The sequence below is a fragment of the Schistocerca serialis genome, chromosome 4 (genome assembly GCF_023864345.2).
Source record: "Schistocerca serialis cubense isolate TAMUIC-IGC-003099 chromosome 4, iqSchSeri2.2, whole genome shotgun sequence".
In the NCBI taxonomy this organism is placed as follows: domain Eukaryota; kingdom Metazoa; phylum Arthropoda; class Insecta; order Orthoptera; family Acrididae; genus Schistocerca; species Schistocerca serialis.
Window position 1 is genome coordinate 546,760,445 of NC_064641.1, and position 16,798 is coordinate 546,777,242.

The window sequence follows — 16,798 nt, forward strand, 5'->3', positions numbered from 1 at the left end:
TTGATACATCTGTGGAGACTGTGTCACGTAGTTTGCATTTGATGAGCAACTGTATCTGGATTCAAATTCTAATATGGAAAAATTGTTAATAATTAGGAACTGTTTTACGCCATTGATTAGGGTCACTATTAGGGATGTTCCTTTGTACGTACATAAGAGTCAATGGGCACTGAAATTAGTATGGTAGGACGGGAACCAGATCTTAGAGCTCCGACCAAATGATTTTATTAAAAGACATCATAGTCGCCGTTGACTGTATGAAACATTTATTATGGCGATTGCAATTTCGGCCTTAGGGCTATTATCAAGTAACTCTGAAAAGTTACGTTCTGTCATAATACAAGACTATCTGACACGAGTACAAGACGTCGTCAAAATGTAGCCTTTTGAGTCCGACATGTACTCAAGTCAGATAATCTTATATTCTGATAGAAAGTAACTTTTGCAATGTTACTTGAAAATGGCCCTAAGGCAGAAACTGCAATCGTAATAATAAACGACTATGATGTCTTTTAAGAATTATTATATGACTGTGAATCCCAACCATGATAAATTAATCAAATGATTTTAATTAGACCTTATAAACTTAAACCAAAAACTACTATAGTGTATCACATTATGATACTTTTAAATTTTAATTTCTGTTGTGTATTTGCTGCTTAAAGTTTTTTAAATTGTCATCCTGTGACAAATGAATCTGTAACTTCGAAATGACGTCGCAAAGTGAATTAAGATAAATGGATTCCAACAAGTAAAATTAATATTTCGGACATCTTTTACAATGTTTCTCTATTTCTTTTTATTTATTTTGGTTTTTCATTTAGCATGCTTCTGAGAGATTTACATGTCAATCTCGTCTTAACTCACTTAGCAGTGGAAATGCTAATCTATTCTGTGCAAGCTCCTTCATCTCCCAGTACCTACTGCAACCTACATCCTTCTCAATTTTCTTAGTGTTTTCATCTCTTGGTCTCCATCTACGATTTTTACCCTCCACACTGCCCTCCAATGCTAAATTTGTGATCCCTTGATGCCTCAGGACATGTCCTACCAACCGATCCCTTCTACTAGTCAAGTTGTGCCACAAACTTCTCTTCTCCCCAATTCTATTCAATACCTCTTCATTATTTGCGTGATCTACCCACCTAATCTTCAACATTCTTCTGTAGCACCACATTTCGAAAGCTTCTATTCTCTTCTTATCCAAACTATTTATTGTCCATGTTTCAGTTCCATACATGGCTACACTCAATACAAATACTTTCAGAAACGACTTCCTGACATTTAAATCTATACTCGATGTTAACAAATTTCTCTTCTTCAGAAACGTTTTCCTTGCCATTGCCAGTCTACATTTTGTATCCGCTCTACTTCGACCATCATCAGTTATTTTTCTCCCCAAATAGCAAAACTCGTTTACTACTTTAAGTGTCTCATTTCCTAATCTAATTCCCTCAGCATCACCCGACTTAATTCGACTACATTCCATTATCCTCGTTTTGCTTTTGTTGATGTTCATCTTATATCCTCCTCTCAAGACACTGTCCATTCCGTTCAACTGTTCTTCCAAGTCCTTTGCTGTCTCTGACAGAACTACAATGTCATCGGCGAACCTCAAAGTTTTTATTTATTCTCCCTGGATTTTAATACCTACTCCAAATTTTTCTTTTGTTTCCTTTACTGCTTGCCCAATATACAGATTGAATAACATCGGGGAGAGGCTACAACCCTGTCTCACTCCTTTCCCAACCACTGCTTCCCTTTCATGCCCATCGACTCTTACAACTGCCATCTGGTTTCTGTACAAATTGTAAATAACCTTCCGCTCCCTGTATTTTACCCCTGCCACCTTTAGAATTAGAAAGAGAGTATTCCAGTCAACATTGTCAAAAGCTTTCTCTATGTCTACAAATGCTAGAAACGTAGGTTTGCCTTTCCTTAATCTTCCTTCTAAGATAAGTCGTAAGGTCAGTATTGTCTCACGTGTTCCAACATGTCTACGGAATCCAAACTAATCTTCCCCAAAGTTGGCTTCTACCAGTTTTTCCATTCGTCTGTAAATAATTCGCGTTAGTATTTTGCAGCTGTGACTTATTAAAGTGATATTTCGGTAATTTTCACATCTGTCAACACCTGATTTCTTTGGGATTGGAATTACTATATTCTTATTGAAGTCTGAGGGAATTTCGCCTGTCTCATACATCTTGCTCACCAGATGGTAGAGTTTTGTCAAGACTGGCTCTCCCAAGGCCGTCAGTAGTTCTAATGGAATGTTGTCTACTCCCGGGGCCTTGTTCGATTCAGGTCTTTCAGTGCTCTGTCAAACTCATCACGCAGTATCGTATCTCCCATTTCATCTTCATCTACATCCTCTTCCATTTCCATAATATTGTCCTCAAGTACATCGCCCTTGTATAGACCCTCTATATACTCCTTTTACCTTTCTGCTTTCCCCTCTTTGGTTAGAACTGGTTTTCCATCTGAACTCTTGATATTCATACTAGTGGCTCTCTTTTCTCCAAAGGTCTCTTTAATTTTCCTGTAGGCTGTATCTATCTTACCCCTAGTGAGATAAGCCTCTACATCCTTACATTTGTCCTCTATCCATGCCTGTTTACCCATTTTGAACTTCCTGTCGATCTCATTTTTGTGACGTTTGTATTCCTTTTTGCTTGCTTCATTTGCTGCATTTTTATATTTTCTCCTTTCATCAATTAAATTCAATATTTCTTCTGTTACCCAAGGATTTCTACTAGCCCTCGTCTTTTTACCTACTTGATCCTCTGCTGCCTTCACTACTTCATCCTTCAGAGCTTCCCATTCGTCTTCTACTGTATTTCTTTCCCCCATTCCTGTCATTTGTTCCCTTACGCTCTCCTTGAAACTCTGAACAACCTCTGGTTCCTTCAGTTTATCCAGGTCCCATCTCCTTAAATTCCCACCATTTTGCAGTTTCTTCAGTTTTAATCTACAGTTCATAACCAATAGATTGTGGTCAGAGTCCATATCTGCCCCTGGAAATGTCCTACAGTTTAAAACCTGGTTCCTAAATCTCTGTCTTACCATTATATAATCTATCTGATACCTTTTAGTATTTCCAGGATTCTTCCATGTATACAACCTTCTTTTATGATTCTTGAACCAAGTGTTAGCTATGATTAAGTTATGCTCTGTGCAAAATTCTACCAGACGGCTTCCTCTTTCATTTCTTAGCCCCAATTCATATTCACCTACTAAGTTTCCTTCTCTCCCTTTTCCTACTATCAAATTCTAGTCACCCATGACTATTAAATTTTCGTCTCCCTTCACTACCTGAATAATTTCTTTTATCTCATCATGTATTTCTTCAATTTCTTCGTCATCTGCAGAGCTAGTTGGCATGTAAACTTTTACTACTGTAGTAGGCATGGGCTTCGTGTCTATCTTGGCCACTATAATACGTTCACTATGCTGTTTGTAGTAGCTTACCCGCACTCCTCTTTTTTTATTCATTATTAAACCTATTCCTGCATTACCTCTATTTGATTTTGTATTTATAACACTGTATTCACCTGACCAGAAGTCGTGTTCCTCCTGCCACCGAACTTCACTAATTCCCACTATATCTAACTTTAACCTATCCATTTCCCTTTTTAAATTTTCTAACCTACCTGCCCGATTAAGGGATCTGACATTCCACGCTCCGATCTGTAGAATACCAGTTTTCTTTCTCCTGATAAGGACGTCCTCCTGAGTAGTCCCCGCCCGGAGATCCGAATGGGGGACTATTTTTACCTCCGGAATATTTTACCCAAGGGGACGCCCTCATCATTTAACCATACAGTAAAGCTGCATGCCCTCGGGAAAAATTACGGCTGTATTTTCCCCTTGCTTTCAGCCGTTCGCAGTACCACAACAGCAAGGCCGTTTTGGTTAATGTTACAAGGCCAGATCAGTCAATCATCCAGACTGTTGCCCCTGCAACTACTGAAAAGGCTGCTGCCCCTCTTCAGGAACCACACGTTTGTCTGATCTCTCAACAGATACCCCTCCGTTGTGGTTGCACCTACGGTACGGCTATGTGTATCGTTGAGGCACGCAAGCTTCCCAACCAACGGCAAGGTCCATGGTTCATGGCGGGGGGGGGGGGGGGGGGGGGGATTTGTGGATTATATGGTCTTAATTGTATATGAAACATCTTTTTTTCTTATCGGTATTTCACACAAAAAAGTATGAAATAATGGAAAGAATTAGTAGTGGCACCTAATATTATGAAAATTTTGTTCGAAATGACACAAATTTACCAGAAGATAGTTGCTTGAAATCATCTGAATGTGAATTCGGCGACAGACTTTAATCAGTAAAGAACAAAACGGTTATTTCCTTAAGGAAGATAGTTTTTTGGCTCATTACACACCTTCATTTGCGATTATATCATCGTATACTCTTCTGATCGTGTCGGAAGTCCTTAGGCCTCGGCAGAACTGTGAAAGAGTAGCGACCTTGATTAAACTACTACCAGTAAGTATGAAATGCAGTGTACGTCCTCGTATTCGTGGAGAAAATTAAGACGTGTTCCCATTTATCTATGTGGATGAAGAGGTATGGCACCACATAATGACACCCTCGGAATATCTGGCTTATGTTTTCACAGGAGACTGGCCCGTATCGTTAACTTCGAAGAGACTCAGAACAAGGATCGGAAAATCCAAAGATAAAAGTGGGATTATTCCATATTATTAAGTCTTTGCGACCGTGAAATTCAACAAACTACGGAGCTCTTATATCGATGTATGTACCATCTACATGAAATCCACAAGCACTTTTGTCTGACTCCCTCTAACGCCACACTGCAGCAGTACTTTGGTCCATCTGAAGGTATTAGCGGCCACGTGTTGTGCCCAACGCCTCCTCAGTCTCGCTATCCGCTCCACCACCTCAATCAGTTGGACCAGGCTGTGCGATGTACACAAGCCATATATGTCCGTCTTGTGACCTGAATCTTAATGTAACGAGTTCTGCAGACCCCCCATGCATGTTACAGCAATGTAAGTGTTCTTTTGCCCAGAACACGTACCCGAGTACATTACTGGAGCTATCACTACAGACATCGATTCCTTTGTGGTATAATGAAACAAACATTCTCTTCTGTTAATGCCAGAACTTTATTCCGCAAAAAGAATTTTCTCAGTTGGTCGTCACAGTCACAGGAAACGAGATTATAAGGCCGCAGGCAACTGAAACTTGTACAAAAAAGTTCATATACCTGTAAACCAAATGATATTTTCTATCTCAATGCATCACCTTTTGGTGGAACCATATTTTTCATCTTACATTGGTGAAAAATTGTGATGTTCATCAGCCTATAACCTTACCGGACGTTAGCAGAAAACATTTCAAAGTGGACCGCTGTTTGTCGTAAGTTTCACTTGCGTCAGTTTCAGGTACCTCATTGTTTCATCTTTAATTCTAAGAGACAGGAGCAGTGTGTGTGTGTATTTAGAGTATTCTCCGTACTGGGTAACCATGTTCAGGTGAGAAGTTAAAAACGTTTGCGACAGTGTATTTGCTGTAGAAAAGCTGATAAGAAAGAACTTTAACTAGAAACTTACAGAGGTCCTCCATTATTTCTTCTGGTATCTATCATATCTTCTTCTACACTGTGCTGCACAGCAGGGTGACATTTTCGAAACCACGTGTTTGTTGCCCACAGAGATGTAGAAATCCAAAATTTGGCTCTATGTTGCTTAGAAACTACTTTTGCAATGAGGCAAAAGCGTGATGCCCTACAGCTACACTCTCGGCCTCGGTAAAGCTTTAAACAGAAGGAGCGGAAGCAGGGGGAAATGCCAGACCTGAGAAGTTCATACACCTATGATGTGTAAGGTGGGTTAATGACTCTACATTGGTATTAAATTACACCACCTAACGCCACCATGGATGTGTCACATGGCATGAATGTCGTCCCCCCTCTCCTCTTACACACATTTCATCCCTTGTACATGCGCGTCGGCGATGTATCTCAGAACTGCGATGCCCTGCGCGGTTTTGTCATGGTTCCCCCAGAAGAACATTTCAGACACAGCACCTCTGAGAATCGACAAGAAAAGGCCTCAAACGGTGGCATAAAAGGAATCAATGAAACCACACCCGAACTTCGGGCATTGAATCCCACATATTTTGTGGGCAGATAACACTGCACAATGTGATAAGCTACAAGACGATCTTCTTGACACCACCTGAAGGACGATCCAACTTTTCTAATGACTTTGTGGGCCTGAACTCCATTGTATGTAATCAGTGCATTACGGCGCGGTAGCAGATTTTCCTCTGGTGTACTGGGTGGTATCAGTAGACATCGTTGAAAATCATTAGACGCAATTGGATCGTGATACAAAGCAGTAAAGAATGGTTAAGATATTTCAGTCTCCTATTTCGCGGTCTCCTGTGACGTGTAACGTGATCTCAGGTGGTGAGCGATGGGGGTGGGTTCGTGACATTGACTCATGCTTGAGTAAAACGGCACACCGTCTTTCTAAGATCCCCAGATTTGCAACATCCTCAGTGTCATCTGTGTAGCTTTGTTGAGAACATTAGAAACGTACCTACACAGAGACTATCTGTGTCGGATTACTAGACACCTCGAGGCAGGAAATCCCAATATCTACCTCCAGTTCCGAATTTCCGCAAGAGAGGCATTATGTCACGCCCGCGGGCGCCTAGGGCTCCGTCACAGCTTATCTCTGTAGAGATACATATATAAAGGGCTCAACAGAGGTGGGAGGATGACACCGAGAGTGTTCTGATTGTGGGTGGACTAAGAGGGATCTTCTTTCACTATTTTAATCATCCGCGTGCTTATGTCTCCAGCTCCCCCCCCCCCCCCCCCTTTCCCAGAGGATCACGACACAGCACCAAAAGGAGGGCTCGAAACATGAGGGGTGAAAAAGTATAGGCAATCTTTCTTGCTTTGCATCATGTTCAAATTTCGTCGAATGGTTTTGAATGTTATCTAGTGATTACGTCCTATATAACAGAACAAAAATGATTGTCAGTGTGTGTTACGAGGTGTGCGATCACATTCTCTGGGGATACTGGCTCACCATGTTCTTACGGAATTGTTGGATCATCCAAGGGGTGTCAGCAGTGTCAAAGGTTGAGAAGAACATCGCACTGTTGCTCATCGCATTGAGAACTGTTGTTTCAGATGGCAAAATATGTGGGTTTCATTGACGCCGTTTACGCCACCCTTGTGGGTTTTTAGTTGCAGTGTGTCTGAAATGTTTTACTTGATGATCCGTAAGAAACCGAGTACTTCCACGCTAGGCGTTGCGGATTTAGCTTCCATTGCAGAGGTGTCAAGAGAAGGGCGTGAAATGAAGGTAAAAGACATATTCTGTGAGACGTCCACGCTGGTGATGGGCAGAATTGTGCTGAAATTTGGTGCTAAAGTAACATCATTAACCCATCTTACAACTCACATGAACTTCTGAGCTCTGGGGCTTTCTTCCGCTTATACCGACACCGTACTGTGTGAAGCGTCGCCGAGCCCGAGGGTGACGTCGCCGGGCGCCACGCTTTTGCAACATTACAGAGGAAGACTGTAGGCACCTTTGAAACATATGTCAAATTTCTACCCCGCAACGGGAGACAATTATGGGTTCTCGAAAAAGTGACCCTTTAACTGTGTTGCGCAGAGAATTTGATCACTTTCTGGGTAGAATCCCTTGTAGGTATTCAGCCAAGTTTACTTAACAGCTGCTTCCGTAGGTTATCCCCATTCATCAAATAGCTCAAATACACTGGTCAATGATTATTTGTCAGTCCTTCAAAATCAATGATTACGGGTGTATCTTATAGCTTCAAGATGATGATCATTTTAATTTCTTATTCTCATCCGTTTAATTTCAACAATTTCTAACACTTAAGCTACTTGATCTATCCTTCTGGTGTTAATGTTCCTCTTCTGGTATGAAATTTTACTTCGCGAGTTTCGTTCGAGATTTGTCCTCTATACCTCGTTCTGCAGTTAGACAGTACTATTACAGCTTCATTGGTTCACGGGTGTCACGTCGGATAATCTTTTGGAAGCTGCACAATATTTTGACGAGACAGCTGCTTGTCATCTTCAGGTGCTCAGTAAGCATATGAAGATCTTGACCTACGCCACACAGTTGATTCAGCATTACTCACTTCTCTTCTTCTTCTATCTCCTTTTAAGACCCGTTTATTTGTTTTCCCTCTTTTGTAAATATACGAGAAATATTCGGAAAGTAAGTTCCGATCGGCAAGAAATGGAAACCACTGTGAAAATCTAGTAAAGCTTTGCGCATTTCAGTGTCACAAATTTCCAGCCAATCTTTTGCAAATAGAATTTAAAATTCTTTAAGTAGTTTTCAACGGCAACTAGGGCCGCCGCCTTCAGAAGAAACTGTTACCTTACATGTGGTGAAAAGGAAATTTGAGTGACATCTACTTTTGACTAGAGCGATGTCGCTCAAATTTCCTTTTAACCACATGCAAGGTAACAGTTTCTTCTGAAGAAGGCTCCCCTAGTTGCCGTTGAAAACTAATTAAAGAATTTTAAATTCTGTTTGCTAACAGTTGGCTGGAAATTTGTGACATTGCAATTAATTACGGTTGCTGATCACAGCCATGTTCAAAACATTACTTTCCACATATTTGTTCGTCAGTGTCTTAGTATGCCTATCGGTTACATCACTTCGCTCTTTTCAGTTCTGAGCGCTTGGTGAGCGCATGAAGAGGCGTAGAAAATAGTGTCTTCCGCAAAGTATGAGGTCCTTGCGAGAGATTTCACCTGATATTATGCAGCCCACATTATAGAACTGTCATACGGTTCCTACTTTGTTACAATTCTCGGTCGCAATGAAAATGCTCCTGCAGCGTTTTCGATGGGAAGTGTTTGATCACCCACACTACATTCCGTAATTGGCTCCATCTGTGTATCATCTATGCTCACATTAACTACTAGCTATGAAGACAACATTTTCGCACAGACAACGAACTATAGATGAGCGTAGAGAATTGGGAGGGAAGCACAGGCGGCTGCCTTCCATGAGGAGGGGAAAGTTGGTATAACGCGGGACTCTGAATTTCGCCGCGCTGCACTCGTTCCCTCAGATATAAATCATACTGTCGCAGCTGTATGAGCACTCGACGGCAGAGAAAATATTTATAAGAAAATGAAGGTACAAAAATTGTAACTCTTTTTTGTTTCCTACCCACTATTGTCTCTTGTGAGCGAAAGCTTAATTTAACTTATTCGCTAGTCTTGGTATGATTCAGACGTAAAAACGTATTCGTTAGTCTTGGTCTGATTAAGACGTAAAAACTTATTGATGTGCAGACATATAGTATTGTGGAAGCTTGTATGAAATTTTGAGGATGGAAGCAGCTGTAAAATACATTGCATTCAAGATCAAGAAGGTTTTAATTTGTAGACATTAGTAATTCCTGGACGATGAAACTTACTGCAAGATTTTGGAGCAGTTACGACTTTTTCATTCAGAAATGAAGCAGGAGATCGTTGGAGAAGAAGACCTGAACGCCGCACGAGAGAGACATATTAACTTGGTAATGAATGTACTATTATCTACGCTATTTCTCCCTGTTAATCACATTTTGTTATTCTCTGTTCTCTTTCAAATAATTTTTGCAGTAGAAATTGGTTTGACTTTTGCTCAGAAACACCACAAGGACCACCGCAACAATAGCTTTTCCCAATCACGAAGTCCGATTGCTTTTCTGTAATACGAAGTCCGATTTGCATTTCATTCTTTCCCCTTTTTCAAGGTCATTAACGATTTTAAAACCCCTTTTTTTATTCACCATTTCTTCCCACATTTTCAACCTTTTCTTTTTTATTAGCCACTACAACAGACGGCTGCCTTCCATGAGGAGGGGAAAGTTGGTACAACGCTTCTACAAATGTCTATCTCGGAGTGGTGACTGTGTAGAGTAGTGGCTGGAAGCTGTAGGTAACTGTTACAGATAAAATATTTATGATTTCCAAAGTGGTTTCCATTTCGCGATCAATCAGAACTTACTTTCCGAATAGTTCTAGTATTCTGTACGAAATATGTATCACCACAGTTTATTTCAAAAGTAATCTTTGTATGGTTGTTGTTACGTCCTATATTCTTTTTATAAAATATTATGTTGATTTATTTCAAGTTGTATTCTTTGCTGTTAACGAAATTGTCACTTCAAAGATAGTTAGGCCTGAGGCGTGAAAATAAATATTTTCTCACTTTTTCTATTACTTCTCTTTTGCTGCATCCCTACTGCATCAGTCATCACATGGGAAGCGTTGTTTGGGTCTTCAAGATAATCGTCTGATTCACGAAAGACTTCATTCCATTATGGTATTCCAACAGAGAATGTGATTTGACAAAACGAAAAAGGTTTAATCTCTATAGCACGTACTGTAATCCGCGAAGGAGAACGTAATTACGTTGTGTTTGTTTTTCGGTCAATGGTAACCGTCAGAGTTGGTGTCAGCGTCCTTCTCCTGCCAATATGCTTACTCGGTAATCAGAAGATATGATAAATTTAAGTGATTAGCAAAGAGAAAGAGTGCGTATCACATAACTGTTTTATCGAGCGAGAGCATTACTGCAAAGAAAGGAAAAGAACATTGCTGGTTTGTATTGGCACTATTGCCGGTCTTTTATAACGTCATCCAGTGAAACGCCATAGGTCTATTGTGCACCGTTGCGTCTTGCTGTGAGCCACTATTCATTCTTGCGTTGAAGTCTCAACATGGGGTGAAGTGCCTCAAGTCTAAACATAAACGGTAATCTCAATCGAGTGTTATCTCCACGGTAATGAAGATGGATTAGCACTTCCTTTGTCATCTAATATACTTGTGTATTGTGTATTAAACCGGGGACCTAGAAACGACGGAGAGGCTTCGTCCCGCCGTAGCCCTCAGTGGTTCACAACCCTGCAACTGGCTACACCAGTCCATCCACCTCACCGCCGTTCCACACCGAACCCAGCGTTATTGTGCGGTTTGGCCCCCCCAGTGGACCCCCTTGGCAACGTCTCATACCAGACGAGTGTAACCACAAATGTTTGCGTGGTATAGGAATTAAGGTGTACGCGTACGTGGACACAGTGTTTGCGCAGCAATCGCCGACATAGTGTAATTGAGGCGGAATAAGGGGAACAGGCCCGCATAACCGAGGTAGATGGAAAACCGTCTTAAAAACCATCCACATTTAACTCGTTGAGGGTTTTTGCATTTTATTGGATTACTGTTTAATGCTTAGTACTTGCCCAGTTGGCTTTATTCATTGGCCTGCTGTATTTTATTAGAATAATGTTTAATTCTTTCAGTGCTTGTCAAACTTACTTTACTCATTGAACTGAAATGAAATGATCGTAAGGCATTGTTGGCTGGGAGGCCCCATGCGGGGAAGTTCGGGCGCCGTATTGCAAGTCCTTTTTAGTGGACGCCACTTCGGCGACCTGCGAGTCAATGATGATGAAATGATGATGAAGAACACACTACACCCAGTCACCACGAGGCACAGAAAATGCCTGATCCCGCCGGGAATCGAACCCAGGACCCCGTGCGCAGGAAGCGAGAACGCTACCGCAAGACTACGAGCTGTGGACACTTTATACATTGGTTTTGTGTTTAACTGTAGCAGGATTTAATTTTTCGTATTTGTGTGTGTTTGGGCAGATTAGCAACTACTTGATACTTTTTTTATCAGAGACTCGTTTTATGCTTTGGTCGATCTGCTGACATTTACTAAACTATTTTGTAATACATCTGTGGATAAGGTATTATTTTGGTAAGTACAGCTCACACCATTAAGGAGCCACCATCAGCTTGCACTGCGCCTTGGAGACAATCTGGGTCCATGGCTTCTTGGAGTCTGCGCCACACTCCAACCCTACCACCAGCTCGTACAAACTGAAATTGGAGGATCATCTGACCAGTACACAGTTTTGCAGTCGTGTAGGGCCCAACCAAAACGGTCAATGTCCTAGGAGTGGCGCTGCAGGCGATTTTATACTGTTAGGAAAGGCACTCGCGTCGATCATCTTCTCCCATACCCTACTAACGCTAACTTTCGCCTCACTGTGAATACGTTAGTCATACTTTCCTCATTGATTTCTGTGGCTATTTCACGCAGTGTTGTTCGTCTGTTAACACTGCCAACTTTATACAAACGCCGATTGTCTCGGACGTTAAGTGAAGGCCGTCGGCCATTGCGTTGTCCATGGTAAGAGGCAATGCCTGAAATGTGGTATTCTCGGCACACTCATGACACTTTCTGTCTCGGGCTATTGGAGTCCCTAACGATTTACGAAACAGAATGTCCGCTGCGCCTAGCTCCAATTACTTTCCTTTGTTCGAAGTCTGTTAATTCTCATCGTGCGGCCACACCCACGTCGGAAACCTTTCCACATGAACTATCCGATACCGCTACCTGTATATTTGCATATTGCTATCCCATGAGTTTTGTCAATTCAGGGTATTTACGAGGGCCGTTCGGGAAGTAATGTCCTACCGATCGCGAAATGAAAATCACAGTGAAAAATCAAAATTTTTTATTCGCAACAGTTAGCCACACCTTCCAGCTACCTCTCTAAATAGTAGCCCCTCCGACTTAGATATTTGCCATGGCATTGTACAAACTTTCCAGTACCCTTGTCACAGAAAGTAGCCGCCTATGCTTTCCGCCAATACTCTACGCTGATCTGCGTGTAGTTATTTGTGCCAAGATGTAGTCTTCGTATCCAGCGGTCCATGAGAGCAGAGATAAACAACGGAGGCAGTCAATTAAGGACTGTATTGTGGGTGATCAAACACTTCCCACCGAAAACGCTGCAGGAGCGTCTTCATTGCCCCTGCAAAATGCGGCGGAAAGTTGTCTTGAAGAAAGAAACGCATGACATTTATGTTATGTGGGCTGTGTAGCTTCAGGCGAAATCTCTCACCAGAACCACATACTTGGGGGGAGACACTGTTGTTTTAGGCATTTCTATATGATCAATATGCGCTCTGAAAAAAGCGTCATGAAGCAATCTACAGGTACACAAAGACACTGCACCACACAAGTGTGCAAAGTTCCATCGAATTTTCACAGTGGTTTCCATTTCGCATTTAATCGGACCTTACTTTCCGAATGTGTCTCGTAACTGTGTATTTTAACATTGTGAAAAGTATAATTTTTGTTAATAACTCACAGTTCTAGTACCTTTATTTTGTAGTGCTTCTTTACACTCGCTAACTAACTCCCTACTGCTTTGATATTAGAATCGTTGTCTAAGATCACCTGTCCAAAATAGAGTATAATGTGTATTGCAAAACATGTGTGATACGTGGCTGAAATTTCACATGTGTGAGGCAACAGTTTTATGATATTCGCCTTTCAATGACGATATATTCTCAAAAGGTGACAGAGTCACCTGCTGTTTGTGGAAATCGATTTGAGTTTTCTGCAGTAAACCACTGTTCAGTAACGTGGTACTCGAAGCAGACTATCGTTGAGCAGCTGAGTAAAATGTCTGTCACAGTTTGTGAAGCAAATTTGTCGACAGAGCTTTAATGGCACAGTCCGACAGTGAGGTAATTGCCAACGCCAACTATATACACGGCGCGTTAGCCGCAGTGCGAGCTCTGTCACGATGCATTAAGCCGGTCGGCGGCCATTTACAGCTTTTAAAGGTGGACAGCCACCGGAATATGGCGTTATTGTCCCATCGCCAGCTTGAGACACTCCTTACAGACCCGGCAACAGCCCAGTGAAGCTGAAGGAAGTAAAATTCTTCCAAAAGCATATTGTACTCCTACCTGAAGTTCCTGGTTCTAGAATTGTGGGAGTTCTACTACAGTTTGTTATATTTGTAAGAGTCAACAAGTTCTGAGCAATACTAATGAATAGTACAGAGATGGACGTCTTCAAGTCTGTTACGCGGGACATAAGGAAGTAGGCAAGCGTCACTAAGGTTAGACATAGAGCGTGTTGTTTTCGGAAGACCTGAGAGGGATGTTCAGAGTCTTCTTTTTATGTTATTGAAACCATAGTACCCTTAGGCCCGCGTTCGACTGCAAAAGTTCTTTATCAAATATTTTTCGTAACAGGCGTTTTATAAAACCTTTGATAGTGTACTGGAGTATTTCTTATGAAACTGTTTTTACAAAATTTAAAGCGCGGTCCTAAAGTAAGCTTCGTCCGAACAGGCTTCGGATGGCCAAACGGTACCGACCGACCGCCCTGTCATTCTCAGCCCATAGGCGTCACCAGATGCGGATATAGAGGGGCATATGGTCAGCATGCCGCTCTCCCCCCCCCCCCCCCCCCCCGTTGTCAGTTTCTCAGTGAATCAGTGAAGTGCTCTCTATTGGACTCAAAAGGGCTGAGTGCAACTTCTCTGACCACCAGCGCTCAGTAGACCCATACAGTCTCCCACCCAATTGCTAGCCAAGTCCGAAAGCGCTTAATTCGGTGATCTGACAGTAGAATGTGTTCATTAGATTTGTTAGATGTGGAGAATAATCCGTAATTTTGGTCCTATTCTGAACTGAGTACGGATTTAAGATATGAGAGCTATTGCGAAAGTGAAGTCCGATTGGGCGTGAAATGGAAACCACAGTGAAAAATCCAATGAAGCTTTGCCAATGTGCACTGGGTAGTGTCTCTAGTATGTCCCTTCAGCCCTGAGCGCACTGTGAGCACATAAAGATGCCTAGGGAACAGTGTCTCCCCCAGGTATGCGAACCAGGTGAGTGATTTCCCCTGATGTCATGCAGCTCATGTAACATAACCTTCATAAGTTTCCTTTTTCATGACAATTATCGGCTGCAGTCTGCAGGGACAACGGTTTGATAACCCACAGTACAACTCGTCATTGGCTCCCCCTGAGTTTCATTTCTGGCTGAGAAGACAACATTTTGGCACAGAAACAGAGCTGAAGACCAGCGTAGAGCATTGGCGAAAGACACAGGTGGCTGCATTCTATGACGAAGGTATTAGAAAGTTGGTACATTGTTACGACAAATGTCTAAGCATCAACTGCGTTGAGAAGTAGCTGGAAGATGGAGCTAACTGTTGCAAATAAAACATTTTTGATTCACAGTGGTTTTCATTTCGCGACCGATCAGGGCTTACCTTCCTAACAGGACATGTATAAACTTAATGCAGCAGGGTTAAGCGTGTCTGTTGGTCTGGGCAACAAAGTTCTGGCAGATATGAGGGTGGCTCCCTTGTGACAGAAGCTGTCAGAAAGTTGCCGGACACGGGCGGCCGCCGACGTGTGGCGTGTGGGCGAGGTTAGGGACGGCGGTAGCGGTCAGCGGGGCGTCATGCGCACAGTGCGACAGCATGCGGTCTCAGCTGAAGCTACCATCGCACAGCGTGGTCCACCAAGCGACTGGCGTGCCCTCTCCACCAAAAATTTAGCGCAAATTCCGCTCATAACTCTTATGCTGTAGGGATGAGGTTAGCAGTAGCCTCGGAAGGAAAGATGGCTGTGGTTTTCAGGGCCACGTAAACACAGGGACTGCTACCATCATGTAAAACGATACCCATAATTTCAGACTCTCGCGATGGATGTTTTCAATAACTAATTTTTTACTAACTGATCTTATCAGTGTAGCAGTGGTTCATAATTTCCTTTAGGTAAGCCACCTTGTGCGTTAAGAATAAGTATTTCATAAAACATATTTAAACTTTTGGTATCTACCTAAGTCGTTAAAAATTACTGACTGTCTCCGTTTCAAACCATTTTCTAGGGTATTAAGTACGGGAAGATATCGAAGGAGATAGTTAACAGTCTGAAACATTTCTCCGAAGAAGACACCACAAGTAAGTGTAATTTACACCTACCTAGAATTGTGCACACCATAATATCGAGAGACTTAACTGCCTCTTTGGTTAACACTGTCAGTGTTGTAACTTGTTGTTGTGACGCGGACACTTAATTATTACTTTTATTGAGAATCCAGTACAAAAATTAGAGTGAAACTGCTATTGTCGCCCTTGTTGTTGAAGCCGTTGGCCTCGACTTCCTCCATGAAACAGAGTGTGGCCTTTCAGCGTTCTTGGTGAAACTCTTGTCTTCCGAGCCTAGATCCATCTCGAATGGTGTGAACTATATGTCCGAGCTATGTATCACTCTCCAAGCATGTACTGGGTGCGTAGAAACCGCAAGTGATAGGGGAGAGACGGTTGCCAATCTATTGCTCGGAACTATGGCGGGTGTGACAGTAAAATCTACGATCTACGTAGCGTCTGGTAATCGTAGAGACACGGACAGCTGACGAAAGTAATACGAAACCCATCCTTGTGACAATAACTTTAACTTAACGACTGTGGACTGATAATAGCATTGAAGCTAATGCGCTAGTATAAGAATCGAAGTCTGATAGTCGGAAAGTTGTGAACTGTATATAAAGACATTTTTTGTGACGACTAACACTTGATGCGTTACAGGGTCCCGATTTAAATATCCCAAGCATTAGCGAATCTTACATACCGCTTAGATAATCATGACACATTTATTCAAACTCCTTCATTACAAGTCGCACACATTTTCCAAGATCCAGATCCATCACTGATGCGTCAGCACGGTTTCAGGTACCACGTGGTTCTATAACTTGGCAGTGTCGCCATGTTCGTGATATTTCCTAACGCAGAGATGACCATCTTTATGTTCCTTCTCAATCTCAGATTATTGAAACAACTTTTCTGAAGGATTAGTAATTACTTCCTCTAGCCAGTATGCGGTTTGTTAATTGTGTGTAGTTTCTGTTCTCAAACATGGATGAAGCTGCAAT